The following is a 20,637-nucleotide window of genomic DNA, read 5'->3' as shown; positions in this document are numbered from 1 at the left end:
GCAAAAACGGTCATTTTCAAGACTCAAAAACAATAACAAAAAATCAAATTTTTGATGTTACTAAAGTTTAAAAGTAATCTTTAAACATCCTTTGACAAAATACTCAGGAGTTATTTGGTGTAATTACATTGCAATGCGTATTACTTTACCTATTAACAATATACATTTTGACTTGCGCGCCGTGCCGCTCGGGCACTCCACTGTGCGCAGACCCCATGAATTATTCATCACCTCAATTTAGCAATGCTGCATTTTTATTTATTAAAATTATTTTTCGTTTATTGAATATTATAAATTTCTAAAGAGTAACAATAATAATACATCTACTTATTATTATTACTTAGTCTAGTATTATTTAAATAATATCTAATTTTGAATTTGCGAATATCGCAATGAAATTCCCTGATCAATTGATTAAGCAATGTAAATGTTTGAAAACATGTAAAACTAAAGCATGTAATTGTACAAAAAATAATGTTACTTGTGTTACTTTATGCGGTTGTAATGCAGATGAATGTGAAAATTTTATGCTTAAATAAAAATGTTTATAAGTTTAAGACATTATACTGTTTATTTTTTATTTACTTTAAAATATATGTCGAGATATATGAAAAAGTGGCGCCCTGACGGGATGGGCGCACAGTGGAGTGCCCGAGCCGTGCGGCGAGCAAGTCAAAATGTATATTGTTAATAGGTAAAATAATACGCGTTGCAATGTAATTACATCAAATAACTCCTCAGTATTGTGTCAAGGGATGTTTAAAGATTACTTTTAATCTTTAGTAACATCAAAATTTTGATTTTTTGTTATTGTTTTTGCGGCTTGAAAATGACCGTTTCTGCATTTTTTCGTACTTTAAATTGTTTATAACTCGAAAACAGTTGATTTTAGGAGCATAGTGCATAAGAACTATGAATACCCCAAAAAATCTAAAAAAAACTTTGTCCGAAGCAAAACAAGTAATTTTTGCAATTTGTTAAAAAATAAATGGTTTGTGACCAGGTTACCGGCCGGTAACATTTTGGGACATCTCACGGAGAAAAATGAATGAATGAAAAATCAAATCCACTAATTTGTTCATACGAAGCCGCCGATTTTGCCTTGTCTAAAATAATAATTCAAAAGCAGCAAAATTGCAACTTTTATGTAGCTTTGTTTATAAACACCTTAGAAACGACAAAATCCAAACGACCAAGGCGACTGCAAGATTTTGAATAATGTCTAAATGAATTGATTAAGAAATGTCAAAAAATAAAACTTAATCTTTATTTCATGAACCATAAAGAACTGTGGGAGCAGATAAAATGTTATACACCACGCAGCAGTTAATTATGATTTACCAGTCTCGGAGTATTGCCAGCCCTCGCTCCACACGGGTGCAAACAAACATTTATAATGTTTTTGCTTACCTAGAGCACATCCATCGGTGATGCCGTCGTGCTGCACAGCGGGCATCTTCATAAATAAATCTGATTTCTCGAGGAACTGTCATTTTAAATGAATTCTGAGGAGTCGATGAAAGAGGTCGACCTCTTTTTGGAGTACTTTCATCAACTCCAATAAATTCCAAGCTCACAGCTATTTTGAAACTTTTAGGCTCATAATTTTACCTGAATTGGGCGAATTTGATCTTGTCATGAATATTATATAAGAACAGATAACTGAGATATCAAATAGGTACCAAAAAATTTGATGCCACCATTTCTTAGATTTTCTATCCAGTTCATAAATTGATTTGAGCATGTCTAACTTATCAACATTTGCTTATTACAATTTACCACCATACGGATGCAAGCAATGTTATGCATGGTGTCATCCTTTTGTTTACGAAATCTTTCCTTCCACTTCTTACCGTACCAACAGCATATGTAGATCATTTCACTTTGTAACTTTTTTTGAAGTTGTACTGAATAAAAATGTTTGTTAAAATAAGCATGGTGCCCTTTGCCTACTAATTGTCGGGTTACATCAAAAACAATTCGTGCACCCAAGTACTTCTCAGACGAATCTTCAGTTTTTCCAGTATAAATTTGGAATTAGTACGTAAATCCAGACTCGTCTGCGCGAACCTAGACTTTATAGCCCCATTTGATGGGATCGTCGATTTATCTATTGATTCATTTTGTGGTTTATATTTTGACAAAAATGTTTTCTAAAGCCGGTCAATTACTATCGGTCTCAGCTTATATAATTTGTTATAATTAGGAGAATCTTGGCTTCGAGTCACAGAATTGTCAAATGGAAGTGTGTAGGGCGATCTCTTGTAATCTCTTCAATGAAAAATTGTCTAAATTTAAAAGTGAGTTTAAATTATATATTGCAAATGTCTTTAGCAAACATTTACCTAGATAACTATGTAAAATACATACAAAGGCAACAAAGGGTTAACTAACTTTACTGTATTTTGTTGCCTTAAACGTGTGTCCTTGTTTAGAAAACAAAAACCGTGAAAAAGTATTGCCATCAAGTAATATAACAATCGGTAGTGATAGTTTTCCTACTATCGACACATTTGATGTTAGTTTACCCATTTTTGGTAACCCCGAAATTCCCGTTATGTTCTATATGAGGTAAATTATATTGCTTGTAGATGGCACAATATAAAAAATCAATTGAATTGATTTACAGAGAACTGCGAATTACTGTTAGGTAGACGCCATAATATAACAATCGGTCGAATAACTGTTATTTTAAAATTTTCTTAATATTGGACAGATATTCTATTTATTAAATTGATTATGGGACATGTACTCAACTTTAGTATTAAAATAATACCTAAGATTAAGTAAGTTGTTTTACCACTGACTGTTATATTTACTAAGATATTGCTTACAAATTTCGTTTATTATTGTTTCAAAAGATATTGAACTGCCAATACACGATTATTTTACCCCATATTCCAACCTAATACGCTACTACAATATTATTGCCCACAGGAGTACGATATAACTTTAATATCCCAGTTTATATAATTCATTCTCGTGAAGTTAAGCTACAAATGCAACTTCAGCCAATCTATTTAAGTAAACTATAAAAAAGCACAAATAACATATCTCATTTTGACTGTTGTATCTACAAGTTAATTTATAATGGTCTCTCTGCTGTCGTTAAAAATGTTATTATTTTAGAACGATGGCGTGAGGTTACAGAAATATATATCTCCCAAGTGGATGTACTAAATCTTACAGTCCTGAAATTGCACTATCCATTGTTAGCTAGACTGATTTTAATTCCTACTTCAGTTTGAATAACAGTTGTGCAGTTTTATCTCAACTTATTATATTGGACTGTATCGGGTGATTCAAATTGGCTGCTTTTCAAGTGTTACTGCGAATCTGTCATAGATAGAGCAAATCTGATAGACGAGTCCTAAGCTCTTTTTTCGAGAAAATAACAATGGTGCAAACCTCATCTCTCTATCTGTTCCCTTTTTTGAGTTACGAGGCGTTTCTCGATTTTTGGTTAATCCGACTGGTGCCCTTTTCGCGTTTCCATTTCAGGATATCTTAAAACAGTTTGAATATTCTACAGGCACTCTTTTGAGGTACATTTGATGGCATAAAAATAAATGCGATAATATTTTTAGATTTTGCGATATGACCACAACTTGTGTTTAGATGAAACTTGTATTTTATTTCAAAAACGGAAAGAGGGATAAAAATGCATTCCTAAAATGTATAAGTATAGTCTTTCCGAAGTCAGTTGGACATGTAAAAACGTCTGGCAATAAAATTTAATGAGTTTCATAGGACGTCCCTAAAATAGTTTTTTTGCTAAAGGTAAAAAATTCTAATACTTTGTATATAATGTGTAGAAAATTTTTATTATATGTTCATTTGGCCAACAACATATTTTAATTATTTATGTCCTCAAACAATTTTATTATATTGGTGGTAAATGTCGTTTTGTTCCGTTTCAAAAGATCTCCAAAATGCCATGTTATGGTAATATTAGGAAACAAAATATCCCTCTTATTTCTCTCTTTCGAAATTGTAATATGAATGATTGATAGAAGGTGCCTATAATAAATTAAAATTACCTGAATCACACCAAATTCCGCATTGCTGCACTGCACTGCTGGGCAATTTATCAACCACTTGTCAACTGCTAAGATTTATTGCCCTGTAGCACAATGCAGCTGTGTTTGTACTGCGTTTGCCCGCTCTTGCATTCATCAACTGGGCGTATACATTTCTACCACCTCCACGTTTAGTTCGACCAGACCTGTATATGGGTATGGCTAAATAAATATGGGAACAAGTTTTTCAAATATTTCATTGCCGAGTTGCTGCGTCAGAGACCGAATCTGGTACATACTGTCAACCTCTTGGTTCTTCAATTGATATCGGAAATACTATACTTGTTATTTTTTGTGTAAATTTGCGGAAAATATAAAATTTTCAAAATACTAACGATATTTAAGTTTTTGACTGAGAAGGCTTTGAAAACCGACCTATTTGAACCACCCGATACATACTCAGACACCAAATGTCCTTAAATAATATAAATTTATAAGAATTGAGTAAAGTATTGACACTGTAGTATGCAAAGAAGGACTCACCAACAAAGTGATGGCACATTTAAATAAAGACATCGGAAACTTTATGGTGACAATCAAATAAATAAACAGTAGTATTCTAAATTATGCTAGTAAGCGACAATACGAGTTATAGAAGCACAAATAGGCAAAATCTGAGGTGAAGCCATGTGTCGCTATATGCTCACAATGCTCGATGCTACCTACTGTCTGCCATACAATCGACCAAGCAAACTCACCCAGACACACAGAAACAACATTGAAATGTCCGGTCAACGCCCCTTAGCAAAAAACCTGGATTTTTCAACGGTACGCCAGGCCGACAGGGCAGGTATTAGGGTGCCGCTAGATACGTATCGAATAAATTGATCGATGCGAAGCTTCAGATCAGAGGCAGACATGTGCATGTTATTGTATAATGACGGATAGTGGGATTACTAAAATGTGAAGTTGTTCGGTAAAATATGCCCCTGTAGGTTATACAATAATTGTTCCAAACCAGGGAGACGAATTTTTGTTTTTTTTAGTTGGACAGATTCGTCCATCGTATTATCATGGTTATCAGCGGAGCCAAATACTTGTATGTTAACAGAGTATCAACAATTCAACAACTTTGAAAGGTAAATAGGTATGGTATCATGCTAAATCTGATAATAATAACGCAGATGTAATTTCCCGTGGCATAAAACCAAATGAAATTAAACATTTAAAAATATGGTGGTACGGCCCACAATACCTATTGCATGATCAATCTTTGTGGCCTAAATCAATGCATACTTCAAATTATTCACGGAATAATTCAGATACACTTAAATTAACTATAAATCACAGTAAGAACTTACTGGTTTGTACGGTTGATTATGATATATTTAAAAAATGCTTAAGATTGAACAAATTAACACGCGTTTTCGCATATTGTTTCATAAAAAACAGCATGTCAAATCGTGATGCTCGTATAATAGGTTGTTTGAATCATGAGGAAATATTAAACAATACTTTGTCACTTACAAAAATATTTAAATCACGGCGATTTCATGAAGATATCGAATATATTAAAAGATTTCAAAGAGATAAATGGAGTAGTAAACTCAATTCATTAAGTCCATTCTTTGATAAGGATAACATTAGATATTCGAGGTGGGTGAAGACTTAAGCATTCAGAATCCAAAAACATCAAATATTATTGCTATATTATACTCGTCTAATTATTCAATATTATCAAGAAAATACACTACATGGAGGTATTCAAATTATCTACTTTGTTTTAAGGCCAAACCATTAACTATCGCTCGACAAATGGGTGATTTGCCCGATAAACGTGTTGTACCCTCACGACTACTTTCTAATTGTTGCATTATGCGGAACCAGTATATACAGAATAACTTGTACAACAGAAGACAACAGATTCGTGGACTCAAAATGGGCAGATTTAGGCTAATTGATCTACAGGGTGTCCCTGAAAAGGATGAACAACGCTTGACCACAGATTCCTTGTATGAAAATAAGACTATTTAGCCTAACTTACCTATATACAAAAATGCACACCTACTGAAATATAGCCTTCTAAATACAGAATAGATAACCTAGTTTTTTTCAAATAATTTGAAAACTATTTTTCTTAGAAACTTCAAATTTGGTACACATATTTTTTTATATAAGGACAATGTAAATAAAGAATTTGGTGAGAATACATATACAGGATGTTCTCTTTCTAGTGCCTGTGCGCCACTGGATATCCCGTAACTTTTTTATGTGTACGCCAGGGAAAATATTTTTAAAAATAAGCACTAATTTAGAAGATTTCTTGCCCCTTACAAAATTTTTATATCGTTTTTCGAGTAAAATTGGCATTTTTTATACATTAAATATAGTCACAAATTCCGATTACTAAAAAATAATTTTTAACTGTAGCTTCAAAGCAGTGAATAATAATTAAAAAATTTTCACATTAAAAAAACAAAATTATCTATACATTTTTAGTCTTAGTATTATCAATAAATAAAATAAAAAATCAACAGTAGTATTTGAAATAATCAATATCAACTAATAATACAAGGAAGTCTACATTAACATTTTAAATAAATCTAAATTGATATTTGTAATCACATTAAAATAATTTTACAGAAAATACTCAAACTGCCTTCCTTGTTTTTTAACGCAGGCATTTTCTCCAATAATTGTGCGTTACCTCTCATAACATTAATTTCATTTTGTATTCTTTCCCATAATTCGTTTCTGTATTTACTGAAAAGTTATAAACTGTGGTCCTCAACGCTCCTCAAAGCAAATAATTACATGGGTTTAGGTCCGGGAATCGAGGTGGCCATTTTAAAGGGACATTATTTCCTCTACCTATCCATCTGATAAGGCAAAATGGGGAGACTCCCATCATGCATGAAAATAATTTTCTGCGTGTAATATAGCAGGTAATATAACAGGTAATATAACAGGACCAATTAAAATACTACCAATAATACCAACCCAAACATTAAACTTAAATTCATGTTGGAACCGTTTTCTACTCATTCCATGTGAATTTTCATCACAATAAACATGTTGATTATGTGAATTAAAAATACCCCTTCTTTTAAAAGCGGTTTCGTCTCTGAACAGGATTTTCTTCTGGATATTATCGTCTCTATTTCTGAGTTCCTGAATACTTTGATTGAAAGCAAGACATGACGGAGAATCTATTGGTAGATAAAAGTTAGTTAGTAATAACTAGTAACGAAACTTTTTGAAAGCCAACCATTGCCGCTAAACGCACTGTACTTACTTGCGGAATTTCTTTGACCCTTTCCAAAATTTGTTACTCCAACTAAATAGTTCTAGCCGTACGTTGTCCAAGTTTTAATGTTACAGGTAAAAAACGTCCTGTTTCCCGAAGGCGTCTCTTCACATTAGCAAATGTTTTATGATATGTTTTGTGATTTGTAATTAGGAAATCTTACAGCATATCTTCGAACACTAGCACAACAATTTCCATCACAATAATCCAAAACTAGTAACATATCAGTTTGTTCAGCAAAAGTATAAATTGCAGTCATGTAAAGAAGATAATAAAAAACAAAGTAAGCTAAAATAAAATTAAGTGGCATCTAGCTTTACAGTGAACCTTTTGATTATTGTTATGAATTTGTTTCTTTGTTATATGGCACCTCGTACTAAACTTATCTAATTAAGCTGATTTTATATTACTTAGTTTGTAAAAAATGCCAATTTTATTGTAAAATCCATAAACGATATCTTCTAAAATAGTGTTTATTTTTGAAAATACAAATTCTGTCGTCACTGGCGTACACACAAAAAAGTTATGGGACAGCCAGTGGCGCACATGCACTAGGGAAAGAACATCCTGTATATGTATTCCCACCAAAATCTATGTTTACATTGCACTTAAAAATATGTGTACCAAATTTGCAGTTTCTAAGAACAACAATTTTCAAATTATTTGAAAAAAACTAGGTTATCTGTTTTATATTTAGAAGGTTATATCTCAGTAGGTGTGCATTTTTGTATATAGGTAAGTTAGGATAAATAGTCTTAATTCATCTAAGGAACCTGTGGCCAAGCGTTGTTCATCCTTTTCAGGGACACCCTGTATATCCGAAATCGCTTCGTTTGTCCGTTAGATGGCCTTAAAGTTAGTGAAAATTTTGTAAAGAAATCGAATACTTATTAATCGATTTTGATTATTTTTTTAGGTGTGGATTTTTGTTTCAATCTACACACTTTGGTGTTTTTTAATACCTACAACTCCTACAAAATTGATGTATGGTAATAATATTCGTTCATAAATTTTCCTTTTTCGGGCAACCTACCTATATATTTTATGGTAAGTTCCGTATGAAGCGTTTAGTTCAGAGAAATAGACACTAGACAATATATTTTGATAACGTAAAGAGTGCAGTTGTAAGAAGACAACGGTAGTGTCACTTTTTGCTTGAATAAAATTATATGTATAAAAGAGAACTCGACCTACAGTCAACCCTGTACCACATTGCTGCCGCCCTAACATTTCTGATCTGTAGCGATTTGATAACTATTTTAAAATACTTTTAATTTTTTATTTTATTTATTTTTTATTTTTTTCTTCACTGTACAGACAGAGATCCAATTACAGAACCTTAAAAAACAAGCATAAAGTACAGAGTTTAAAATAAGAATAACTACAACTACAATTTACATAAAATCAAGATCTAAAACTAAGCGGAAAAAAGTGCGTCTTATATCTGTAGGTTTGCAGCAAAAAATATCAACCTTATTTTAAATAGTAAAATGATTATTACACATGACAAACATTGGAGAATTAGAATCTGCATTAGTTTTAAGATCAGATAGATGAAAGGTAGAAGAATATAAGCGGGTGCACAAATTTGGCAGTGCTAAGCCAACATGGCTGAGAAGCTCACGAGATTCAATTAAGTATATTGTGTGACAATTTATACAGACACAAAACCGAATAATATTTACGACGCAACTACAGTTTAGATAATTTAAACCTCGACAACAATACATCCTCAGAAAATCCAAATGTTGGATGGACTCCACCATTCTTATCTTAGCAAAACGACAAAGGCATTATATAAAAGAATGAGAGTATCACACCTCTCAAAATAGTCATACTATTGCGAATTAAGAAACCCAAACTCTTATTAGCACTGGCTACAATACCCTTAATGTGACTAGAAAATGATAATTTAGTCGAAAACAATACCCCAAGGTATTTAAATTGTGTGAAGGCATTAAGTGTTTGGCCATCAAGCTCTATAATGGAAGCTCACAGGTCTGAGCTTCCTATTAAACGCCGTGGAAATGCATTTATTTATATTTAAATACAAATTATTTTTAGCACACCGATCGATGATATCTAAATTATGCTGGAGCAATGTACAGTCATCTATAGTATTTATTACAGTAAACAGTATCAGATCGTCAGCGTACAACAAACTCCGACAAGTGAGGTTACATGTGATATCATTTATAAAGATATTAAATAGTACCGAACCTTGAGGGGCTCCTGAAGTAGCTACGACCACTTCGGAACTAAAACCACGACACTGAACAGACAAACGTATATTATTTAAATATGAATTAAAAAATTTCATAATATCTTTACCGAGTCAGTCCGAAGTTAGATAATTTATGCAATAGAATGTCGTGGTCTAGCCTGTCAAATAAGTTCGAGAAATCTGTATAAATGATATCAACCTGACCATCAGTTTCAAGTTTATCTGAGATGAACTGCGTTATGCAAAGTAAATTACTTACTGTTAATCTACCCGGCATAAATCTATGTTGGTCAATACATACTGGTATTAGACACTAAACATGAATAAATAATATTTCATGAAGAACACTTTCAAATGTTTTATTGAAATTATTTAATATAACAACACTTTCTCTATCTTGTTTTTTTTAAAAATCGGAGTAATTCTAGATTTTTTCCACAGTATGGGAAATGTTCCTGTTGTGTGAGACAAATTAAAGAGTAAAAACAATGGATAAACCAAAACAAACGCACAATCCTTCAGCAGCAATGCCGGTATATCGCCATACCCTTTCGTTCTTTTGGTTTAGTCTTTTTCAATATCGCAATACTTGAATTTCGGAGATGTAAGGCAAAGACAAACAAGGTGCATTTTGAAAAGTATATTCATCATAATTAACTTCAGAGGATAAAGTGAGTAAATGCATTCACAATATCTTGAGGTTCATTGAAGATTTCATTATTGTACCTTATAGATTGGGGAACATTACTGATATTTCTTTTTTCGTTAATGTATGTCCAGAAATAGTTCGGATTAGATTTTAGTTGTCTTTCAATTTCCCCTGTATACAATCTATGTGCCCCATCAATATCTTGCTTTATTGTATCCCTTAAGTTCTTATAGTTTATAAATTCTTGCTCATCACCATTTGCTTTATTATTATATTATTTAAGACTTGATTTCTATATATTTTTTAATAGCACTGTTAAACTAGGGTGGCTATTTAGATTTTTTTGGTTCAGTGATGGGAACACTATTACTAAAAACAGAGTTTAATGTACAATAAACTGTTTCGCAGGCTACATTCACGTTCTTATATTGTGTTATTGGAAGTTCGCTTAACGAAAGTTAAAAGACGGAACTGAATTCAAGGGTTTACCTGTATAAGATAAATTCAATAATACAGACAACGGAGGATGATGACTATCAACACTCAATAAAGGATTATTGCAATTACAAACTTGTACTGAAGTTCTACTAAAAACCAAATCAAGTATTCGACCATTGTCATTAATTAACTGGTTTTGCTGATTTAAGATAAAAATCACGCAGAACTACAACACTGACATAAAATAATTGTTAACGCAATTATTGTTCTACAGATAATTAATATACGAGTATATTGGTATTAGTCCCCAACACAACCAATTGATCGTAATTATTACCAATATCTGAAGCAGCGAGCTCCAGGGAAAAGTCATCATAAAACTTAACATCAGCAGCAGACGGAATATAAACAACATATAGATAAATCGATTTATGCGATGGTAGTACTTATTTTGCTTCCAATCACATCAATAAGTTGTATAGTACAGTTAAATTCTAGAGACACCTATCTCAGAAAAGTTACGATTCGATTTAAAAAGCGTAAAGTTGGTCCTTACCAATTCGAAATCAAGAACGGTGGAGTCTAAACCACATTCAGTAAATGGTAACACATTGAAATCAGTTGTATTCAACTCATGAATTTTAATTTTCAAGCCCCTTACATTCTGATAATACATCAAAAAAGTACAATTATTCATAATAGCATTCTTGTCAGATCTAAGAATTTACATTCTTCAATTCCATCCTGTAATTGATATTTAAGAGCATGGAAGATTTATACTGTTCTAGTTTATTTTTTAAATGGGACACCTAAGCTGCATGATTAGAATAAAAAATAATAGAATTTTTTTTTTTACAATTAATACAAGCAAGTTCCGTAAAGGTACACTCAGATACAACATGAGACAGCGAGCACTTAGGACAATCACTATAGTTACAATACTTTTACAATATTTTTGTACATGATTCAGACGTTTTAAGTTCAGTTGCATCGAAAATAATACAACTTTCATAGTTAACCAGCACTTTTCCAGCGTTTATAAGTTGACAATATGACTCAACATCAAGTTCCAAAATAGCTTGGAAAATTGCTGAATTTTTCTTTATCGGCCAAATCTTCAACACCTTATACTCCGCAGATTCCGATATAATCGGGTCCTGATTCCTTAAAAAGTTTAATAAATGCTTTTCAAGGTACTTTTCAAAGAGTCCAACGATTTTTATTTTAGGATTGGGATCCTTAACCATCTTAGTAGTAACTAGCGAGCTAATTCATGAAATTTTCCGACTCCTTCACTGTTTTTGCATCCAATAAGCCTTCATTGCTAAGATTCTTCACTTTAGACACAGACATATTTGTGTCGATAGGATCGATATTCTTCACAATATGTGCTTTGATTTTAGCATTTATTTGATAATTATCCTTAGGTTTGACAATGATCGTAGGTGATTTAGAGACAACCTTTGAATATAACAGGTGCTTAGCTTCTATCGGTTTCAATAGATTAATTTCATTAAATTTCAGATTTGCAACATTAATAACTTCATCTTTAACTCTTGTAAATATTTCTTCAACATTTTTCATCATATCATAAATTTTAAGTTCCAGAGTGTCTTGAATAAATTTGCTATAATCAGTTTTCATTTTGTCGCATCTTTCACGGAACCGGTACAACCCTGGCGCTTTCAAATGTTTTAATGTATCAGAAAAAACTCCAACATAGCAGGCATGATATGAAGCAGCACAAAAACCAGAACAAGAAACTCGCGGCTTATTCCGAGTAATGGCAGTCTTGCAATCTTCATAACTGGCTTCATAATCTTCAGGTTTGCAGACGCAGGAGGAGATGTTTTAAAGCTGAAGAGGCATGGTTAGCAGAATCTTAGATAAAAGAATCGATCCAAAACAAATTCATGAGTAAATTCTTATTGTAAATTGTGTTGAGTGTATTATTATTAAAAATAAATAATAAATAGATGATACACCATTTAATTACAATCGTGCAATAAATGTGAATATTGAATACTTTTACTGCTTGGGCTCTTAAGTGAAAGCCAATTTTTATTACAATTTTGTAAAAAAAACTATAACTTTTAAATTAATACGTAGACATTAGATTAAAGGTATAAACCCTTGCGCCAAAGGCATCAGTCCAGGGTTAATTTTATGAAAATAATTTTACAGTGAAAAAAGCTGTCAACAAAATAATCGAAATCTGTATTAATTAACTTTTAATCATAAGTAATTTCTTCCTCCAAAATTTTAACGTAAACGTAAAATTACACGTACAGTTAAATTAATAAATAATAAATTAACATTAATTTCATTAATATAAACCGCCACTGTGTTAGTCTAATAATACGTCACAAAACAGAAAAATTATGACAAGATAATCCATCGACAGTAAATAAAATCTGTAAAAAGAATTTTTCAAAAAGTATAAAACATTTTGCAATATTTGTTATTGTCAATATATTATTTAAAAAGATATTATTTTCAGTGTGGCAGAAATCAATTTAAACGGTAATTTAATGATATGTTTTTTTGAAAAATATGTTTTCCCCCAACACGTGTATTTTCCTTTGTGATAAATTCTTCTAGTCCCACCCTTAGCATTGTAATTTAGGAAAATCTGTGCGATCCCAAAATAAAAATATGTTTTACAAGCTTTGCCTGTCAAACTAAATAATACTATACACGTGCGCCTAAACGTAACAAAAATAATTCCAAGTGAAATAAAGTACATTATCGTCCTCATATATCCGGGCTTGAACCTACTTTATGTAAGCTAAATTGAGATATACTTTATATAAAAACTTCAGCAAGTTTAGTACCCGTGCAGGTCTGCCAATGCGACAAATGTTCCCAACGAGGTAACGGAATAGGAACGGATATAAATAATAATACAGCCGGTGGATTGTGATCGACAGTTTCTTTGAGTTATTTTAACGTACTTTTTGTTCGTTTTCGTTTTACCTTCTTCCTTCTCAAGTAAACAAAACGTTCTGAAAACAAATCCTTCTATTGTAACTGTATTTTCATTTGCCTCCAATGGTACTGAATGCGGACTTATTTTGACCGTCGTTTGGTGAAAAAATACACCATTCACTAGCCGATCAAACAAAATGTGTTTTAACGCAATCTTGATCTTATTCCTCAATAATTTTTAATTTTACCTAAACTTAATTTTTTGGGATCTTAAGACTGTATCACCGCAGCCGAAATATGAGCTCTCTTAATTCTTTAAAATACCCTTGAAAAAGGAGGGGTAACTTTGATGTTTACCTGTCAAATCCAAGTAAGTATTTGTATATTTTAGCCGTATATTAACCAATCTTTTTTAAGTGATTAATTAAAACTGGTTTCTACTTCCCAAAACTTGTAAACAACTTCTTATGCACGCAATATTTCATCAAGCAACTGCGTGGTGGGATAAATCAACTCCAGATTTTTAAGTCGAACGCATTAAACTGCTTATTTTTCTTCCCCGAATGTTATCAAGATACATTAATTTCCACTATGTTCCGCTTCATTTACCGGGAACAGCGAGGGTAGAACGCTTTGCGATCCCATCGCCTATTATCTCACAGACTGACGTTACAACTTCATTAACACTATTAACTCATAAATCAGTATAAAATGAGAACATACGCAATAAAGCGCAAGAAACACCCGACACGAGAAAGCACTTCGGAAAATGTTTATCAGAGTTAGTAGTTTGAGGTTGTGCGGATTAAATAGAGCTTTTTTGCGACGGCTTTCGTAGATCTGGATTTGATAGGTTAATTTAGGGGATCTGTTATGGTAAACAAGTCGATGCAGCGGTGGTGATACGGCATTTTTTGGGGCGGAGAGGGGAAGAGGTATGTGCTGGAGTGAAATAATTCTATATAGATATTTTTCAAATAATATTAAGATAGAGTTTCTTCTAGCTTTTGCGCTTTTATTAGATTAGTTAGATTCAGTTGTGTCATATATGCAGACGTGTTTCTTGGTAACCGACCTGCTTCTGAATAATTGGTCAAGCTGTTTACAATAAGCATTTCTGAGTTGGAGGAACACAAAGTTGTGAGCAAGCAAATGCTGACACACAGTTTGGACCGCTGTCAGATAACAAATATGCTTACTAAGTTGTAAACAAGAACTAATTTTAGCTATATTAGGCGCATAGACCATGGTGCATCAATATGGCACACAGTTTAGCAAACTAACACAAAAGTTATTTAACGTTATAAAAATTTGTTTAGCTAACAAATACTTGAGTGGTTATTACTCAACGAAAACAAAGATTGTGTTGATTTTGAGAGACAATTTACTCAATTTTTTTACGGTGTGGTACCATTTCATTTCTACAGTTGCTTGTCGCTTTTGCAACTTTATATAATTTTATTACTATTTAAATAAATTTTATACGTATAATAATTTGTGGTAGATATTCTTTTAGTACCCCCAAGATATTTTCTAGAAAATTTGTAAACATTTACAGAGTAGGTAGGTATTCTTATATTATAGAGTCCCTTTAAAATTAACTACTGATAAAGGAATCCTTAAAATGTTCTGACAAAACATTTTGCAATGCAACAACGCAGGCATTATCGATTATTTGAACTACTACAGTAGTTCAACAGATCTGTTGAAATCTTGATATACAGATTAACCTAACATATAAAACTAGTTAGTATTACTAGTTTAGTTAACTGTTAAATAATACACTGAATAAAAAAGTATTTGGATCAAGTGAGCAGATCGTTTTAAATGGAATTATTTGCCGTAAATATTATTTTATTCTATTCAAATGTATATCGGGTGTTCCATTTTAATTGATACATGCAAATATCTCTTCAGAGAAGCCACCAATCGAAAAATGGCCTACAGTAAAAGTTGTTCAGTTCACTGGGGGAAACCAGATGCTTACCTAGGATTTGACCTTGACCTCACCTTGAAGGTCAATTGAATTTCTACTTCGGAATTTTAAATGGGACCCCCTGCTTTTAATCTTGGAAATGGATTTTACATCCGGATGTGATCCCAACTTTGATCTTGAGGTTAAAGTCACAACAGGTTTAAATGGTTCGTCACCCTTGAAACAGCCTCGGAATAAGATGTTGACCTCCAGAATCGATGGAATTTACATCAAGGTACTATATCACGATCCTCGATTCTTCCTTGACCTCCAGTTTGTCAAGGTCATTTGAAGGTCGATTATAAAAATTGACCTTCACCTCTACAAATGTTACGAAAGATGTTCGGGATTGAATTTGAAGGTTCACTTTGTTTTCATTTCAGCCAGGCCGTGTATTACTTGAATCAGATCTTGGGAAAACGGTAAATTTGTATTCAAGTATGCTGCAAAGTAAGGGATCAAATAAAAAGATCATTTGAAGATCAGGTGAAGATTTAAATCCGGAATACTAACGTAATGACAACATAATTTTTCACCATCAGTCAGTTTTACTTTGTAACGTACTCAGATATCTCTCTTTTCAATTCTTAAGCGAAGTTATCCTTTGTTGAGTAACAAGATATTTTTATTATTTTCTCCCCCCCCCCCCCTCAGTCGTTCGTAGCATTATTTTTTCCTAGAAAAAATTCCAAAGTTGACCTTCAATTAACCTTCAATTGATCTTCAAGGTGAGATCAAGGTTAAATTCTAGGTAAGCAGTTGGTTTCCCCCAGTAAAATAAACAACTTTTACATTAGGCCATTTTTCGATTGGTGGCTTCTCTGACGAGATATTTACGTGCATCAATTAAAATGGGACACCCGGTATACTTTCGTCAAACTATGTGAAATATTTGATGTAATCTACATATAATTTCTCTAACCCCCTATGCTATAGGTCCCATAACGACTAGCACTTGTGATAGAAAATAGTATGTGCAACTCGTTCGGAAAAGTTGCCATAGCGCCACTTGGGCGCATTCCGCACTCGCTTCGCTCGTGCGTCAACTGCGCGTTACACAATGTACTATTTTCTTAGAATTTATATTATTAGTAAATATATATATACTTATATACTTCTNTTATATGGAAAAATAACTAGAACATTGAGAGGATTGTCTGAACAGGTGCTGACTTTTGTATATCGTCTTTTTTTATCTCAAAAGTCTGCGGTCGATCGTGGCCCCAAATTCCTGGGACACCCTGTACCTAGACTAATGAGGAATCGCTGACATTCCGGTTTCAAAGGAAAATGTGGCAGTAGCCATTACCTATAAAAATTGCTTAATACGGTAAAATTTTAACTTGGATAAACAGATGACGGAGGAATGCAAGGAATTTAATATCTACACCCAAAAGTATATTTAAATAAAATCAAATAAGAAAACCAATCGAATTTCTAAACGGTAAACAGTTTTTCTATGCATTGGAGGTATGTGAAACTAATTAACCCATTATTAGTCACCTCCTGGGTATATTTTGCAACTGTTTCTGTTTACTACCTCCATTTTCTTCAGCCGAATCGAGCTAGAACGTTCCGGAATATCTTTTCTAGTACACTGTTTCTACGTGTTCTTTTTACAAACAGAACCGTACATGTGGTCGTTAACATTCTGACGGAAACAATTGTGTATTTTACGAGAGAGGTAAATTCGACGGGACTGCAGAAGATACAAAAGAACTAACTGATAACGTCGACACGTTCCCCAGCTTGATCAACACAACTTCAGCTGTCACGTCAGATATTTGTTAACTCAAATAAATTCAATAATTATATCAAAACAATGTTAATTATTTCAGTTGTATTTTTCGACATCAGTTTGTAAAATGGGGTAGCGTAAGATCTAAAATTTGTATGACAACTTCAGGAGTTCTTCAAGGGTCCAATTTGGAGCCTTCACTTTTTCCTATTTTCGTAAATGACATAGTTATCAAACAAATTATTCGCGCAATATTTTATTTATAGATGAATACTTTTCTATTGTGACGTCTTACAAACCGCTGTTGATATTGTTCGTAATTGATGACTGGACAATCATAATCTTCGAGTGAATTTGACTAAGTTTAACTAAGTGTGGCTTTGTTTTGTTCCAAAGGAAACAAAGCCCTACAAAATATCATTATTTCTTGGATGGAATTACATTAGAGAGATGTGCACATTTTTAGATTTGAAAGAGGCATTATTAGAAACTGTGGCGATTTTTCAGATGTAATGTAACATTTATTACAAGATTGATCGTTTCAGTTATATGACGTCTATTGCACCTAAATAATAATCAACATCCTGTACTGCGTAAATAAATAAAATACAAGAAGATAGAGACGTTTTTTTCTTAATGTCTTCTAAACCACACTGAAAAAAAAAAGGATTTGGATCAAATGAGCAGATAGTTTTAAATTGAATTATTTAGCGTAAATGTTATTTTATTCTATTCAACTGTATATACTTTCGTCAAACTATGTGAAATATTTGCTGTAATCTATAATTTTTCTCAGAATCTATATTATTTGTATATATAAATAATTATCTCGAACTTTAGCTACAATATCTCTTACAGTACATCATAAACTGCAAACATATTTGTTTTATACATGTTTTAACATTTTTACATTTTATGTTACATATTTGTTATTCAACGCAAATGTAGCACATTATAATCAAACTTACGTTTTCTTGAAAGAAAATTGTAGCAAGTCACAGAATGGCGTAGGTGGGAAGTAGTACCATAGATGGAGCGAATTACGCTCTGTGTATACACATCTCCTTGTCAGTAGCGACGCTAAAGTGGCCACTTTAACCAGACATAGATCGGCTGATCTATGTCTGGTTGGTTAAATTTACAAACGATCCTAGCTGTTGTATAGTTTTTCCGATATCAATTGAAGAATCAAGAGGATGACAGTATGTACCAGGTTCGGTCGTTGATGCAGCAACTCTGCATTAAAATATTATTTGAAAAACTTGTCCCCATACTTATTTAGCCATACCCATATACAGGTCTGGTCGAACTAAACGTGCAGATGGCAGAAACATGCGGGCAAACAGCTCTGCTCGACTGCGTCATAAATTTCAGCTGTCGACAAGTTGCCTGGCAGTGCAGTGCAGCAATGCGGAATTTGGTGTAATTCAGGTAATTTTAATTTATTATAGGCACCTTCTATTAATTACTCATTTTACAATTGCAAAAAGGGATATTTGGTTTACTAATATTATTACAACATGGCATTTTGGAGACCTTTTGAAACGGAATATATCGAAATTTAAAATAAATATAATAAAATGGTTTGAGGACATAAATAATTAAAATATGTTGTTGGTCAAATGAACATATAATAGAAATACATTATACAGGGTGATTCAGGACTTATCCAAAAAAAAAAAATTCTGGATGTACAGGGGACCCTTACAAATACAATTTTGTAAAGAAAAAATCGAAAAGGGCAGTTCGAAAATGATTTAAAAATACATTTCTGCACGGCATTGGAAACTGGTATACTGTAAAACCTGACTTCGCATAATGCGACCGGCATGGCGGTGTGATAAAAACGGACAAAAACTTTCGCAAGGAAAGAAATATGTAAATAGAATTTTATCGCAACTATTTTATATCGGCAAATTTAACTGCTTTTGCCTTTTTAATAAAATTAATTTGTGTTTTTAAATAATAAAATCATTTGACATACCCGATGTTACAACAATTGTTCAAAATTTTATCCACCAATGTGTAAACACATTTGGGTCCATTGTACTCAGTGTCTACGAACTAACACAAATGTTGTCGTTGTTTCACCATAACACAAATGCTTCACCATAAATTAAAACGATATCCATCAACTCCGAGTACACGCAAACCATTTTTGACACTAACTACCCATTTTTGACACTAATTACTAAAACACCACAGATAACAGGTAAATATCGCAACGACGATTGCAAAATCCGAATTCAGTATTCGGAGTCGCTGAGGCCACGAAGCGAATGACGCTAGAGACTACAGTTGTCCAGGTATGTAGTGGTTGAATGTACTATAACTTCAATTTTTTTTCTCGGAAACTATAAGGATTTTACAAAAATTTTTTTTACGATATTGATTCCATTTCTCATGCTGCATCTATTCCCAATTTTATTTGGATAAGTTGTGAATCACCCTGTATACAAATGATTATAATTTTTTACCTTTAGCAGAAAACTTTTTTAGGGACGCCTATGAGACTCATTAAATTTGATTGCTCGGTTTTTTATACATGTTCGGAAATACTATAGGTACTAGGTGTTGTGAGTTTGAAACAAAATATTTCTTATTACTGAGAAATATTTATATCCAAATATATTTTTAAAATCAATGATCATTTGACCAAAGCTATTCAATTTCCTATCTATCAGCTATCCCTGGCCGAGAAATAGTCAGATTTCTGGCACTTTTAGGTACTGAAATCTTGAAAAGTAAAACCTTTAGAACAAGCACAATTACAGAAATAAAATCCGTGTTGTTCTGTTTATTCATTTACTATTTAAATTTGCTCAAATAAAATAATAACTAAACAAAAGCGTTTGTAAAAGCTGTTTTACATTGACAATTTATTCATCAATAAATTGACGAAGTTCTTCATGAATTAATTCAAGAATTTATTGGTAAACAGTGTGGTTTTACACTGCTACAGTCTTTGTCAAGTTTTTTTACGTATGAATCAGTGCTACCAATGAATCAAAGAAGCAAATAAATTTCAAAAATGTCACCTTTCCACTCATAATTGTATTGATACAACAGCGGTACCGTTCTGACACATATTATATAAATATTAGTGTTTGTAACAAATCAGTAAAAACAATGCAAAACTAGTACGACGCTGCACAATTATTTACATATTTCAATAACATAACCTCATTACTGATCTGAGGCTGGAAATCTATTGGGTTGGTACTTCTGAACTTCACGAAGAAATTGACGAAAATTAGAACATGCTCTAATTCGTCAAGAACTTGATGAATAAATTCATGAAGTTATTTGACAGCTGATTTGGTGCATTACACTTGTTCAATTTCTTGATGAAGCGACTT

The sequence above is a fragment of the Anoplophora glabripennis genome, unplaced genomic scaffold (genome assembly GCF_000390285.2).
Source record: "Anoplophora glabripennis isolate ALB-LARVAE unplaced genomic scaffold, Agla_2.0 scaffold1135, whole genome shotgun sequence".
Classification (NCBI taxonomy): Eukaryota; Metazoa; Arthropoda; class Insecta; order Coleoptera; family Cerambycidae; genus Anoplophora; species Anoplophora glabripennis.
This window is presented reverse-complemented; position numbering follows the sequence as displayed.